This window comes from Protopterus annectens, chromosome 9.part0 (genome assembly GCF_019279795.1).
Source record: "Protopterus annectens isolate FY-2018-M chromosome 9.part0, PAN1.0, whole genome shotgun sequence".
Classification (NCBI taxonomy): Eukaryota; Metazoa; Chordata; order Ceratodontiformes; family Protopteridae; genus Protopterus; species Protopterus annectens.
The window spans coordinates 803,244,169-803,259,168 of record NC_056743.1 but is presented as its reverse complement, the minus strand read 5'-3'; the positions used below and the strand labels follow the sequence as shown (position 1 = coordinate 803,259,168).

Here is a 15,000-nt window from a genome sequence, read left to right as displayed (position 1 = left end):
CATTTTTTAATCTTTTTTACAGTGGTTAGTTATAAGTGCTGCTCTCAGCGCAGTGGCGCCTAGCAGTGATATGTATAGTCACTGATATCTCACAGCATACTTCCCATTGTAATCTGTGTAGACTCTGACCTGTCGCAATGTACGTTTCCCTTAAAATGCCCTTACTGTCTAGACAGATTTTTTTTAACTACTAGAGCATCCAGTTTGCACATAGCTGAACATTGCTCATCAAGTTCCTTATCTTATAGTTCTAGTCAATATTTAAATTTCCTTCACCCCTCCCTAGTAGATCAGTAGCCAGAGATATACACTTCCCAACTCTCTCTCTCTCCTCTGGCCAGCCTGATTGAGATGTGTATTCTGAGGTATTGAAGCAATTGCCTCATGTACACTGACAATCCACTTATTCTTAATAAAACAGATAAAATACGTGAGAGGTGTAAATACACTTTAATGTTGGAGGCAACACTCTCTCTTACAACCAAAACTAATCCTATAGAGGTTGTCAGTGACACTTGCACCATGTCTCCTGCACAGGGTAAAGACTCTGCAAATAAAACTACTTATGCTGAGGCACTTACAGGTAACCTTCCTAAAACACTAAGACCTCCTGCACAATGCAGTATATAAAAAAAAACAAAAGTCAGCCTTTACATAAACACTCCATTAAAACACCACCCACAGCTACACATAGTAACACTGTGTCCAATGCCTCTACTGCTAAAACCTTGAAGCAAACCGGTGCACAGCCAAATTTCCTGGTCATTGGTGAATGATTCCCTCATCAGACTGAATAAGGACGGAATCACAGTAAGCTGCCTTTCCTGGGCTAGGATCCATCAAGTCGCATAGACACTCAGGTCATCAAACCACAGGTGCCAGTATAACTCTGTCATAGTCCATACAGATGTTAATGACCTGAGACATACCTACCTTAACCATATGAAGTGAGACATGATCAAGCTCACTGATTTTGTGTCTTATGCAGGTATTAGCCTAGCACTGAAATGAATATTACTTTCTTCGAGGATGATGCCACATTACCAACAGAAAATGATTGATTTTAACAATTCACTTAGCTTCAGGTGTCAGTCCAAGGGGGTACAATATTTGATGGTCTGGGAGGACATGTTTGACAGATCACTCTGCTTTGCTAGCGATGGTCTGCACTTATTCCCTCTTAGACTTTCTGGTATTGGCAAAGACCTTTTCCACCCACATAGTGCTTTGTTTAAGGCAACGCCAAACTGATAAACCTCCCAATTTAACTGAACATATGAAGGCATACCTGAAGGTGGTACTGCTTGATGCTAGAAGTTGTAACAAAAACTACATTCCCTGCAAGCCTTCGTCTCCCTGGGAGTGTAGACATCTGTGAGGTAATGGAGACATTGCTTAAAGTTGTGGAGAGTACCCCAGCAATGCAAAGTTATAATGCCTTTCACATCTTTAGACCAGTTACTGCACAGGAGGTAACTAAAGGTGGAGGGGTCTCAGTCTATATCCAAACCAGCCTCACATCCAGACTAGTCAAAGTGTATGACCTACTGGAACTTATACATGTGCAACTCACATAAACAAGGTCTTGCACCATATCCTTGCAATCTATAGGTCCCTCTCCATGTCCCAGGAAACCCATACTACCTATCTCAATGTACTAGAGTCCCTCACAATTCAAACCAATACAGTATACATGGAGGATCTCAACTATCATTCTATAGATCAGGAATCCTACACCACTTCTAATGCACAGGCCTACAAACATCTTTGACCTTGTACTCACAAATATGGGAAGCTAATGTTCCTCACCCAATTTAATGTCCTTACTCATCAGATCTTTCCATAAAGCAGTATTGCTTGAAATAAAAATGAAATCTGGGAATCCAGAAAAACCAAAAAACCTTTAGGAACTATTCCAAAGCTATCCTCTCTCTACTAAGTGACTTTGGCTAAATTCTAAGCACCCTCAAACCCAGTAAACACCATAGCATATGCTGAATTATTTACAAAATCTCTACATAGCCATAATGATAGCTGTATAGACCAAGGTATGCCCACTCATATTAAGAATAAGACAAACTCAAAAGACAAGCCAGCATGGTGTAATCACAATATCAATTGGTAATGCAACAAAAAAAATCTTGGCCAAGCATAGAAGCAACAAGCCTCCTGACCAGTCTAAACAGGCAGCTAAGAGGGTTAATTAATACTTCAATGGCTAAATTCGAAGAAAAAATAGGTTCTCAGGCAAAGGAAAACCACAAAGCTTTCTACGGCTATGTTTACAAACTCAGGAGAAATACGCAACAATGCACAGAACGTATTGTAAATGGCATCACTCACACTGAACTGGAGGCCATTGCCAACTGTTTGGCTGACAGGTTCAGCTCATGTTTCTACCCTACCCCCCATATTCCAAATGAAATACTGCATACCACAATCCCCCCAGCCAGTACTAGGGAATGGGTCATCAATGTACTTTCCAAGGCCACAAACACTACTTCGATGGACCCTGCTAACATCCAGGGTTGCTTAATAAATAGCATGAAATGTGACCTCTCTGGTCTACTTGAATCACTTTTCATCTGGAGCCTACAGTCATGTTTTGTGCCCAAGAAGTGGAAGGTGGCTTCAGTCATTGCCCTGCATGAAGGAGGTACAACCACTGATCTGGGTAACTATAAGTCTGACCAACCTCATGTGTAAGGCCATGGAAGGAATCATCATGGACATTTTAAATGAGAACATGGGTAACCTGGACCCATCACTGATGAGCTTGCTAGAGGAAGGTCATGCGTATTAAATCTGGAGGACTTTTTTTGAGAGGGTCACCAAAGCATTAGATGAAGACAAGACTGTACACACAGCTTACTTTGAGCAGGCCAAGGCTTTTGAGACAATATCCCACTCAGGCATAGTAGACAAGCTCGCTAATTTAGATATAACCCTTTCATAACCCACTGGATAGCCAAATGGCTCACTGATAGGACCCAAGAAGTCAAAATAGGTGAGGCCACCTCCACCAACAGGCCAGTCACTAGGGGATTCCTCCAGGGCTCAGTAATGGGCCAATTCCTATTTGGCATCTATTTCTCTGAAATGGAAACAAATACTGAAGGTTTATGGCTGCCCAAGTTTGCAGATGATTGCAAACTGGTGGTTATCATTGGCTCCCCTACAGGCACTATCATTCCTCAAGAAGGCCTGTCTCTAACTAACAAATGGTGCCAAAGCCATGGTCTTAAACTCAATGTGAAGAAATGCATAATTGTACCCTTTGGGAAGTCATTCATCCTGGTTAATTACCATGTATTCCCCATGAGTTGACCTGGTAGACAGGGATCTGGGTACATAAGTAGACAGTGGCCTTACCTTCAACCACCACATGGCCACAGTGGGGAGGAAATCCTTTTATATTGCACAACTTATAAGTAAGGGCATGGCATCTAGGTCCAAAGATGTCATTATCCCACTGTACTCCACCCTTATCAGACTTATCAAAGAGTACAGTGCTCCCTTCGGTATGTACCTGACCAGGCATATGCAACAACTAGAGCGACCTCAAAGGTTCCTTACAAAAATAAACGATAAAAAACAGAAAAAGTGCCTAAATACAAAAGAATAACCAAGAAATAAGGCACTGGAGGATTCACCAGATAGCAAAACCAACTTTAATGAACACACGAAGAAAAATAACTCTTTAACTGGATCACCACGTTTTCATCAGTACAACTTCATCACATGAGCATACCAACTTGAGACAACCTTTTACATACAGCCCTTAATAAATCAATTAACAAATGTTCTACATTTAAAGACACAGTACAAAATAAGTACATAGAAAAGTGTCATAAAAAAACTACACATGTAGATCCCGTCTAACTTAAAATCACAATTAAATCAATTCAATACAATAACAGTACAATAAAATGTGAGAAAGAACCTTGAATACATATAGAAATAGTAAAACAACTGTGCAGTAAGATTTAAAAACATTTAAAAGCTGATGTAAATGAAAGCAGTCATGAATCTATACTTCAGAGCCTGCTGTATGTAAATCTTAATGAAACATCATCTACTGGATAAAGGTTTTCAGACAGAACATCAAAATTCAAAGTTTTACAGCTCTTAGTTTTAAGACTGGCTTCAATGACACCATGTCATTTAAACCAGGGTGTTTGTTTGCTTCTAACACTAACTGACATTTTTATATATATATATATATATAAATGTATATATATATATATATATATGTATATATATATATATATATATATATATATATATATATATATATATATATATATATATATATATATATATATATATATATATATATATATATATATATATACACACACACATATGCCAGTATAATTCTATGTACTCTAGGTGTATGTATTTTGTCGAGTAGATGGCGCTGTTTCATTAAGATTTACATGTTTTTAAATGTTAGTAAATGTTACTGCACAGTTTTACTATTTCTATATGTATTCAAGGTTCTCTCTCACATTTTATTTTATTATATTGATTAATTGCGACGTTAAGTTAGATTGGATCTACATGCAAAGGTTTTTAATGACACTTTTCTATGTACTTTATTTTGTTTTGTGTCTTTAAATGTGGAACATTTGTTAATTGATTTATTAAGGGCTGTATATAAAGGGTTGTCTCAAGTTGGTATGCTCATCTGATAAAGTTGTACTGAAAAAAACGCTGTGATCCAGTTAAGGCATTATTTTTGTTCGTGTGTTCATTAAAGTTGGTTTTGCTATCTGGTGAAGTCTCCAGTGCCTTATTTCTTGGTTATTCATTACAAAAATAATACAAGACATAACAAAACTGCCTTATGCAGAGTGCTTTAAAGCCATTTCCTGTACTCAGTCTCCTGTAGATTGCTGAGGGGGTGATCTATACCTGGCTTACAAATCATCTGCAAACCCTACACTTATGAATTTCCTGTATATTTGCAAGTTAAATAGTACCAGAAATACAAGGTCTAGGGACCTGAATTTTGTCTATGACTTAAACAGAACATGCTGGAGAGACAGATATGTGTCCCAGAGATTGCCCCTCCTTTGGAACAGGCTTCCCATACATGTGAAGCTGAGTTCTTCTATTACCCAGTTTAAACTCAGCCTAGACCAGTGGATGGGGAAAAGGACATTTGCACCGGGCCTGGCACCCATGTTCCTTATGGACAGAGGTAGATTATAGATGCCTGACCCTCAATGTCTTATTTGGGTACAGGACATCATCATTATTCCTTTTGGAAAACTTGGATAGGCTTACGAAGATGGCCTGGGTCATTAGCCTAGTAACAATCTATGAATCTATAAGCATTTTTCTTTTTGGTTTTGTAGTACCAGTTTTATAATATCTGAAGAAACGAGTTCAAGTGTATGTGTGCTTGTTTCCAAACATATCACATTAAACTACAGGCTAAAACATAAAGGCATACAGCACTCAACAGTGAATGAGATAAATAGTGTAAATAGCAGAAATGGTCGGGCAGATGAAGTAAAAAAACAGTCATTCAAATGAATAATAATCAAGGCTGTCCGACAGCCAAACTGAACAAGTGTGTAAGGAGGGATCGCTGCAAAATGGCCAAAGTGTGGGGACCCTCTCAGTCACAGGGCTGAGATGTTGCAGAGGTGTAAATTCAAGTAAGAAAATGCTGAAATGTTGGAGGGTTCACACTATGATCTATGATCCTCCAACTACTCTAAAGAGGCAGAACATTGGGACCTCACCAGTCTGAAAAGAACCAGCAAGTCATTCAGGTGGGAGGGGGATCCCAGACAATGCAGGACTAAATACACAAACACAAAAACTCTGTAAGTCATTTCTCAACAAAATGACAAGCAGCACAGACTTCACTGAAATGACATCATGTCGGTAACAGGAACTACTGTTAAGCAGCTGAATTGCAGGTTCTGCAGTAGCTGAAAATGGTCAGATTCAAAGATGAGACGCCCGAGGTAGTAGGATGTGCAGGAATTAAGCAAGGAGGAAACAAGGCATAGCTACTTAAAGGTCCTTAGATCAGTGGAGGCATTTAACTTTGGGTACATCCCATATTTGAAAGCATAATGAGTTAATTACGACTGGCATATGGTGGTCAGCACCTCAGCCAGGACAGCTTCAGTATTTCTTCCCTTGCTCACACTGTACAGTCCATCTCTCCTGTGGATGATACTTGGATTTAGATTTGGAAAGTTAGAGTTCCTAAGGGTGGTGTGTATTGCAGTCCTCACTGTCTTAGAGATATTATGCTTAAGTAATTATTATTCAGGCAATGCCAGATGACTTCCAAGTCATCTGCGAAGGATGACAAGGCCATCTACAGTTGACTGAATAACCAGATTTCGATTTATGATTTACCAAAAGATCAGTTCTGGAATTCATAAATAGAAAAACACTAAAACACATAATATATACAGAGAAAGAGGTTGGCAAAGAAGAAGTGGGATTGTCAGAGAGATGAAGAAAGTAGACAGGAGTACAAGGAGATGAGGTGCATGGCAAAGAGAGAGGTGGCGAAGGCTAAGGATAAGGCGTATGGAGAGTTGTATGAAAGGGTTGGACACTAAGGAGGGAGAAAAGAATCTGTACTGATTGTCTAGACAGAGGGACCAAGCTAGGAAAGATGTGCAGCAGGTAAAGGTGATAAAGGATAATGAGGGAAACATACTCACATGCGAGGAGAGTGTGTTGAGGAGATGGAAAGAGTACTTTGAGGGGTTGATGAATAAAGAGAATGAGAGGGAGAGAAGGTTGGATGATGTAGGGATAGTGAATCATGAAGTGCAATGGATTAGCAAGGAGGAAGTAAGGATAGCTATGAAGAGGATGAAGAATGGAAAGGCTGTTGGTCCAGATGACATATCTGTGGAAGCATGGAGGTGTTTAGGTGAAATGGCAGTGGAGTTTTTAACCAGATTGTTTAATGAAATCTTGGAAAGTGAGAGGATGCCTGAGGAATGGAGAAAAAGTGTTTTGGTACCTATTTTTAAGAATAAGGGTGATGTGCAGAGCTGTAGTAACTACAGAGGGATTAAATTGATCAGTCACAGCATGAAGTTATGGGAAAGAGTAGTGGAAGCTAGGTTAAGATAGGAGGTGATGATTAGTGATCAGCAGTATGGTTTCATGCCGGGACTACAGATGCGATGTTTGCTCTGAGAGTGTTGATGGGAAGTACAGAGAAGGTCAGAAGGAGTTGCATTGTGTTTTTGTAGACGTAGAGAAAGCATATGATAGGGTACCTAGAGAGGAGTTGTGGTATTGTATGAGGAAGTTGGGAGTGTCAGAGAAGTATGTAAGAGTGGTACAGGATCTGTACGATGGTAGTGTGACAGCGGTGAGGTCTGTGGTGGGAGTGACGGATGCGTTTAAGGTGGAGGTGGGATTACATCAAGGATCAGCTCTGAGCCCTTTCTTATTTGCAATGGTGATGGACAGGTTGACAGATGAGATCAGGCAGGAGTCCCCGTGGACTATGATGTTTGCAGATGACATTGTGATCTGTAGTGAGAGTAGGGAACAGGTGCAGGAGACGCCGGAGAGATGGAGATATGCTCTAGAGAGAAGAGGAATGAAGGTCAGCAGGACTAAGACAGAATATATGTGTGTGAATGAGAGGGAGGATAGAGGAATGGTGAGGATGCAAGGAGTAGAGGTGGTGAAGGTGAATGAGTTTAAATACTTGGGATCAGTAGTTCAGAGTAATGGTGAATGTGGAAGACACGTGAAGAAGACAGTACAGGTAGGATGGAGTGGGTGGAGAAGAGTGTCAGGAGTGATTTGTGACAGACGAGTACCAGTAAGAGTGAAAAGGAAGGTCTACAAGAGGGTAGTGAGATCAGCTATGTTATACGGGTTGGAGACAGTGGCATTGACAAAAAGGCAGGAGTTAGAGCTGGATGTGGCAGAGTTAAAGATGTTAAGATTTGCACTGGGTGTGATGAGGGTGGACAAGATCAGGAATAAGTATATTAGAGGGTCAGCCCAGGTTGGAAGGTTTGGAGACAAAGCCAGAGAGGCAAGATTACATTGATTTGGACATGTGCTGAAGAGGGATGCTGAGTATATTGGGAAAAATATGCTAAGGATGAAGCTGCCAGGTAACAGGAAAAGAGGAAGGCCTAAGATAAGGTTTATGGAAAGGTGAAAGAGGACATGCAGGTGGTTGGTGTGATAGAGCAAGATGCAGAGGTCAGTAAAACATGGAAACAGATGATCCACTGTGGTGACCCCTAAAGTACAGTTTTGTACCTACCATAAATGTAGATGTTCGAGTACTCATACAGCTGCAGTCATAACAGATGGGTTATCCTGCCATCAGGTGGGTCCTCGGTTGGCCTAATTCCAAAGTCTAGGTCCGGCTTCAGTTGTCGTCGCTTCCTCCCTGACGTCAGTGTGGCAGGGGTATAAAAGAGGCAGCTGACGCCATTTTCTTCAGTTTTTCTTGCCCCAGATGTCAGGTGCCCCCAGAAGGAAGGCAAACATAATGTTATGCAAAAATGCAATGTTGATAAATCAAAAACAGTAGTTGCAAGCAAATACACCATAAAAGAGTACCCCAGAAGGTTATATGAAAAGGGTTTGTCATAAGGCCTGTCCTAAGAGGGGTTGGAGGGAGGGAAACCTGGACTGCAGCTGTATGAGCACTCGAACATCTACATTTATGGTAGGTACAAAACTGTACTATGTTCATCGTGCATACAGCTGCAGTCATAACAGATGGGTAGAATCCCAAAGCTAAGTAAGGGTGGTAGGCACTAAGTGGAACTAGGAGGGGCTAGGATGCCCTGCAGGACTGCTGTGGCAAAGCCCGCTCTAGATTTAAAGTATAGTGGGAGGTGATAGTGCTTGGAGAAAGTGTGCACTGAACTCCAGGTGGCTGCTTCCAAAATATCCTTGGTAGGGACCCCCTGAGGAAGGCTGCAGAGGTAGCTGTGGCTCTGGTGGAGTGGGATCTGATGCATGCAGGCACAGTTTTTCCATGAAATGAGTAACAAAAGTGTATGCAGTGGGCTATCCATTTTGAAATGGTCTGTTTGGAAATAGCCTTTCCTTGAGCACCTGCAGCATAGGACACAAAGAGTTGCTCAGATTTCCTGAATGGCTTTGTCCTGTCCAAATAATAACGAAGTTGTCTGTGAATGTCCAAGGAATGTAGTAGTCTTTCCCCTTTGTTTTGTGGATTAGGATAAAAGGTAGGTAAGTGGATAGTCTGATTCAAAGCTACACTGGATACTACCTTTGGCATAAAGGTAGGGTTGGTTCATAAGGAAACTGTCCTGATGGAAAATGATGAATAGTTGCACAGCCATGAGGGCCTGTAGCTCCAAAACCCTGCGAGCTGAGGTGATAGCCAGAAGAAAGGCTGTTTTCCATGACAAGTACTGTAACTCTGATGAAGAAGCTGGCTCGAAGGGAGGAAGGGTCAGCTTTTCCAATATGAAGTTGAGGTCCCAAGCAGGGACTGGTAGTTTCCTTGGGGGTTTAATATTCTTTGCCCCTCTGAGGAAATGCCTTAAGAGAGGATGAGAGAATAAAGGAGGATCTGTGTTGTATTGTGCAGAAATGGCTGAAGCGTGGATCTTGATGGAGGAGAAGGAAAGTCCATTGTTTAACATCTCAGCTAGGTACTGTAAAATTTGAGGTATATTTATTACCCAAGGATTCTGTCCCTTCTTTTGATTCCAAGCACAAAATCGTTTCCATTTGGTGGAGCAGGCCTTTCTAGTAGAAGGTCTTCTGGCCTCCAAGATGACATCCTGTACCTCCTTGGAGAGGAGAAACTGTTGGGAAATCAAGGAATTCTCCATGCAGCTAGATTTAGAGTTTTGAGATGTCTGTGAAGAGTTTTGTAGTTGTGCTGGGACAACAGAAGAGGGACTAGAGGTAGGATCCATGGTGGGGAGTGTGTCAGGCTCCTCAGGAGCGGATACCAGTGTTGTCTTGGCCAGTCTGGAGCGATGAGAATCATTTTCGGCCACTCTGCTCTGGCTTTTAATAGAACTTTGGGCAGCAGAGGAAGAGGCGGGAAGGCATAAACTGTCAATGTTGCCCAATTGAAGGAAAGTGCGTCCACTTTCTAGGCCTGTGGATGATAGGTCCTTGAACAAAATGTTTTCAACTGGCAATTTCTGTGGGTAGCAAAGAGATCTATGTCTGGCTGTCCCCATGCCTGAGTTATCTTTGTGAAAATATGAGGATGCAACTTCCATTCATGTGGATCTGTCATATTTCTGCTTAGGTTGTCTGCCAGTGTGTTTTCCTTCCCTGGCAGGAATTGTGCCTGTAGTTGAATTTTCAATTCCAGTGCTGTGTTCCATAGGGTCATGGCTTGCCTGCACAGGGGGTATGAATGAGTTCCCCCCTGTTTGTTTATGTACCACATCACTGTGGTGTTGTCTGTCCTTATCAATAGCTGGCCTGGATGCAGTAGGTCTTTGAAGGTCATAATAGCCTTTTGCACGGCTAGCATTTCCTTTTGGTTGATGTGAAGGAGCTTCTCTTTTCGTGCCCATTTTCCCTGAATGCACTGATTTGTCATGTGTGCTCCCCATGCGTAGTCTGAGGCATCTGTTGTGATGATTTGAGTTGCTTGAGGTACACAGAAAGGAAGACCTGTGTTTCTTTGGCAAGCTTGAGCCCACCACATAAATTCCATTTGAAGGCATGGAATGAGTGGTATAATTGCTTCCAATCTGTGGCTGTGTTGAGACCATAAGTTTTTTAGGTACCATTGAAGTTTCCTCATATGCAGCTTTTCACATGGGATAAGTAGGATGCAAGATGCCATGAATCCCAGAGCCTGCAGGACTTTCCTTGCAGTTAGCCTGGTATAAGTTGCCATTTTTCTGAAGTATTGAGACAGTTGCCCTTGCTTGTCTGGCATGAGGTAGGCCATCTGGGTGGTTGTAACCAAGTTGGCACCCAGGAAAATTATTTGTTGAGAGGGTATTAGTTTTGATTTCTTTTTGTTGACTGTGTATCCCAGGAAGTTCAACAGTTTTATTACAAATGCCAGGTGCTGCAGTAGTATGTCCTTGCTGTCCGCTTGGATCAGACAGTCGTCCAGATATGGGTAGATTTGTATCCCTTGTAGTCTGCAGAAGGCGATTATTGATGCCAGGCATTTCGTAAACACTCTGGGCGCAGTAGATAAGCCAAAGGGCAATGCAGAGAATTGATAATGGGTTGAACCTGCAAGAAATCTGAGGTATCTTCTACAATCTTGTCTGATAGGGACATGCAGGTATGCCTCCTTGAGGTCCAATGTTACCAGCCAAGACTCCTTGCCCAGCATGGGAAGAAGCTGCTGTAATGTGAGCATCTTGAATTTTGGCACCTGTAGATATGTGTTTAGGATGGATAGGTCTAAGATAGGTCTCCAATCTTTGTCTTTCCTTGGTACCAGGAATAATCTAGAATAAAACCCTTGACCTTGTTCTTTTGCAGGTACCACTTGAATTGCTTTCATGTCCATGAGAGCTGAAATTTGTTTTTGTGCATATGCCCTTTGATTTTGTGGCAGGTTTGGCATGCCTCTCGTTTTTGGAAGGGTGTGAAAGTGGAACCTGTAGCCTCTGTCTATAATGTCCAGAATCCATTTGTCTTTTGTAACAATATGCCAATTTTTTGAGAATAATGTCAACTTTCCGCCCAAAGGTGCTGTCATTAAAGCTTTGCTTGGCAGGTGTAGGGGGAAGTCATTGTGTCTGTTTTCTAAAAGACTGTGATCTATCTTCTCCACCTCTTGGGGTTGGTGCTTGCCACTGTCTGGCTCTGAAAGATCCTTGAGGTTGCCCTCTACCCCTTGGATGCCTGTATCTGCCCCTTTGAGGTCTGTCTGTGGCTGGAAAGGACCAATTTTTTGAAGGCCAGTTTCTGCTGAAACGTGGAGGCTGTACCTGCAAGAAATCGTTCACTGTTTGCATTGATTTCGCTTTTTCCTCCATTTTCTTTAGCACCTCCTCTGCTTTAACACCAAACAATACATCTTTTTGAAGAGGTGCATCTAATAATTTAGCTTTGACATGATCTGGTAAGGTTTGCTCTTTGAGCCAAGCATGCCTACGTATAACAGACCCCGTAACAGCAGCTCTACATGAGGCCTCTAAAGCATCAAAACCACACTGCAAGGTATGTTTACCCACTTGCTCTGCACCATGCAACAAATCCTGCAACTCTTTTAAATCTGGTTGTTATGGTTGTGTCATCTTGCTTTTCAGCTGAGATATCAAAAACTGTTGATACTTTAACATATGGAACTGACAGTTTAATGCCCTCATGGTTAAAGTGGCCGAGGTGTACACCTTTTTCCCACACCTTTCTAAAGCTCTGGAATCTCTCTCTGAAGGTAATGGGTTTTTAGCAGTAGAGGCCTTAATTCCCTTGGGACCCTGTGAAATAGTTTCTGGGTCAGCAGTATGGCTTTTATACAGGAACTGGTGAGAATCAGGAACCCGGTAATACCTGTCTGGTTTAACAGGAGCTGGAGGCAAAGAATCTGGGTTGAGGCTGGCTTCTATGTACACATCATCCAATATATCTAAAACAGGAGGGATAGCCAGAGGCCTATGCTGGGGGAGCAGAAGAAATTCCCTGAGCCTTTTCTTGGAATCTGAGTAATCTTGGCCTTCCCAGTGAAAGTGTCCCCTCAATGTATGCAGGGTTTCCCCAAAAGAGAAGTCCTCAGGGGGGGAGACCGAGGGAATAGACTCCTCTGCATCAGAGTCTTCGAATGGAGAATAGGTACAATCCTGGTCCTCAGATAGTTCTGAGGTAATAGAAGCTTGATCTGAGGAAAGGTAGTCTTCCTCTAATCTAGGCCTTTTGTCAGAGGGGGGTTGAGAACCCCTGATAAGAGTAATCAAATCCTCAGCCATTTTAAGCATCTGCTTTTTAGGCATGGTGCCTTGAGCGGGTGTCTGAGGAACCTGTTTTTTGGTTTTCATGGCTGTTTTAGATTTAGTGAAGGCTTTAATAGAGCAGGAGGAAGGCCTGAAGACCCCTTGAGAAATGGCAGGCCTGTCTAAATTCTGAGTTTCCCCGCCAGGAGTGGCGTCGGTATCTGTAGTAGGAATGGGAGCCGAGGAGCCTGCGACCTCGGGTACTGAAGACACCGGTAATGCATTGTCATCGGTACTCAGGGGCTGCGTAGGTGCCTCGCTGAGTACCGGAGGACCGGTAGTCGGCCTTAGCGTGGTATCAGTAGGTGGTGCGGACCTCGTATGCCGGTCCTTATCTTTGCGTTTTTTGCTCAAAACTGGAGTCGGAGTATCCGACGACATAATATAATTAAATTTTTTGCCAAAAAAGTGAAGGGCGAACTCCGCCCGACGCTTAATAGTGCATTTGTTGAATCTAGCACAAAAACGGCAGGCCGAGACGTCGTGGTCTGGGCCTAAGCAAGGTATACAGTAAGAGTGGAAATCATTATGCGGTATTTGCTTCCCACATGAAATGCAATTATTAACTTTGTCTGACATCGGTCTGAGGCAAGAAAAGTTTCCCCAACGGGGTACTTAGCTTTCAAGAAGACTTCGGCTGAAATACTTTCGTAAATCTCAGGAGCTGGCCGACCGGCACTTGCGAACTGCTTCTGCTTCGGGCACCGTGCGGCAAGAAAGACTGAAGAAAATGGCATTGGCTGCCTCTTTTATACCCCTGCTGCACTGACATCAGGGAGGAAGCGACGACGACCGACGCTGGACCTAGACTTTGGAATTCGGCCGACCGAGGACCCGCCTGACGGCAGGATAACCCATCTGTTATGACTGCAGCTGTATGCACTATGAACATCGGGAACAGCCGAAAGAAGATGATAAGATGATATATATATATATATATATATATATATATATATATATATATATATATATATATATACATATATACACATATACACACACACACACACACACACACACACACACACACACACACATACACACACACACACACACACACACACACATATAAGTTTTGTTGGTCATTTGTCTGAGCTACAAGTTGTGGACCACATCCTTGAAACTAAGGATGATATATGTCATAATATAACAAATGAAACATGCACAGAGACTATTACAGAGGGTCCCCCTGAAAAACTGCATCCATCACTCAATCTTATCATGGAAGAAGAAAAAACTGAATACGGTGATTCCTACGTAGCTGAAGAATTTGCTGCATGGAAGAAGAGACAAGCTAGATTACACAGTCTCTTAATCACCCACAGACGTATGAGAAGTAAATTTAATATGGCGGAGGTATTGATACAGATGAATACTGTATTTCTAGAAAGATCTGTCTTGGTAGATGACATAATATTCATCTAGACTAAGTTTAGCTTCAAAACGTCAGTACAATTCAATTTGCACTTAAGCCTTTGGCCCTTGTAACGATAAACATGTTAAGGTAAGCAGTAGGCAAGACTAATCGATAGCCAAGCAGGATAGTAAGTATAACTAGAGGTACAAGGACAGTCGGAGCAAAAGAAAAGACATAAAAAGCGCATTGCAGGGTGCAGCGAGAGTGGCATACCTACTCATCGTTTTATGGAGTAGGCATCACTGACAGTCCTGCCCTATCCAGTCACTACTTTGTCTCTTGTGTGCGCCAATATATGCACATCATGGTCTTTTATATCTGGTGAAGCTGGTCTCCTAGATTTGGGAACACTGCTGAGGACACCTGTGATTGATGGGAATCAACTTCCGTAGCAATGCAACTCACAAAATATACATCAACCATGTCATCCCTCATAACTAGAAGGCCACCCTCTCTAGCATAATGTGTGATATAGTCACTATAGTTTTCTGCTGTGATATTACCGATACTTGTCAACCATAACTGGCACCTGCCTAGCCTACCTGGTATTGTCTGCTGTTGTTACCACCTGGGACTGGATGCACAAGTACCTAACTGAGTAATGGGTACAGAGAAAATACATACACACATATACACTTACATAGATTAAAT

At 42.2% G+C, this 15,000-nt stretch overlaps 1 protein-coding gene across 2 annotated transcripts in view; it reads right to left on the bottom strand.

The window, feature by feature from the left end:
- Positions 1 to 15,000, bottom strand: part of BIN2 (bridging integrator 2) — a 353,798-nt gene that overhangs the window by 140,687 nt on the left and 198,111 nt on the right. The gene's annotated exons all lie outside the window — the stretch shown is intronic.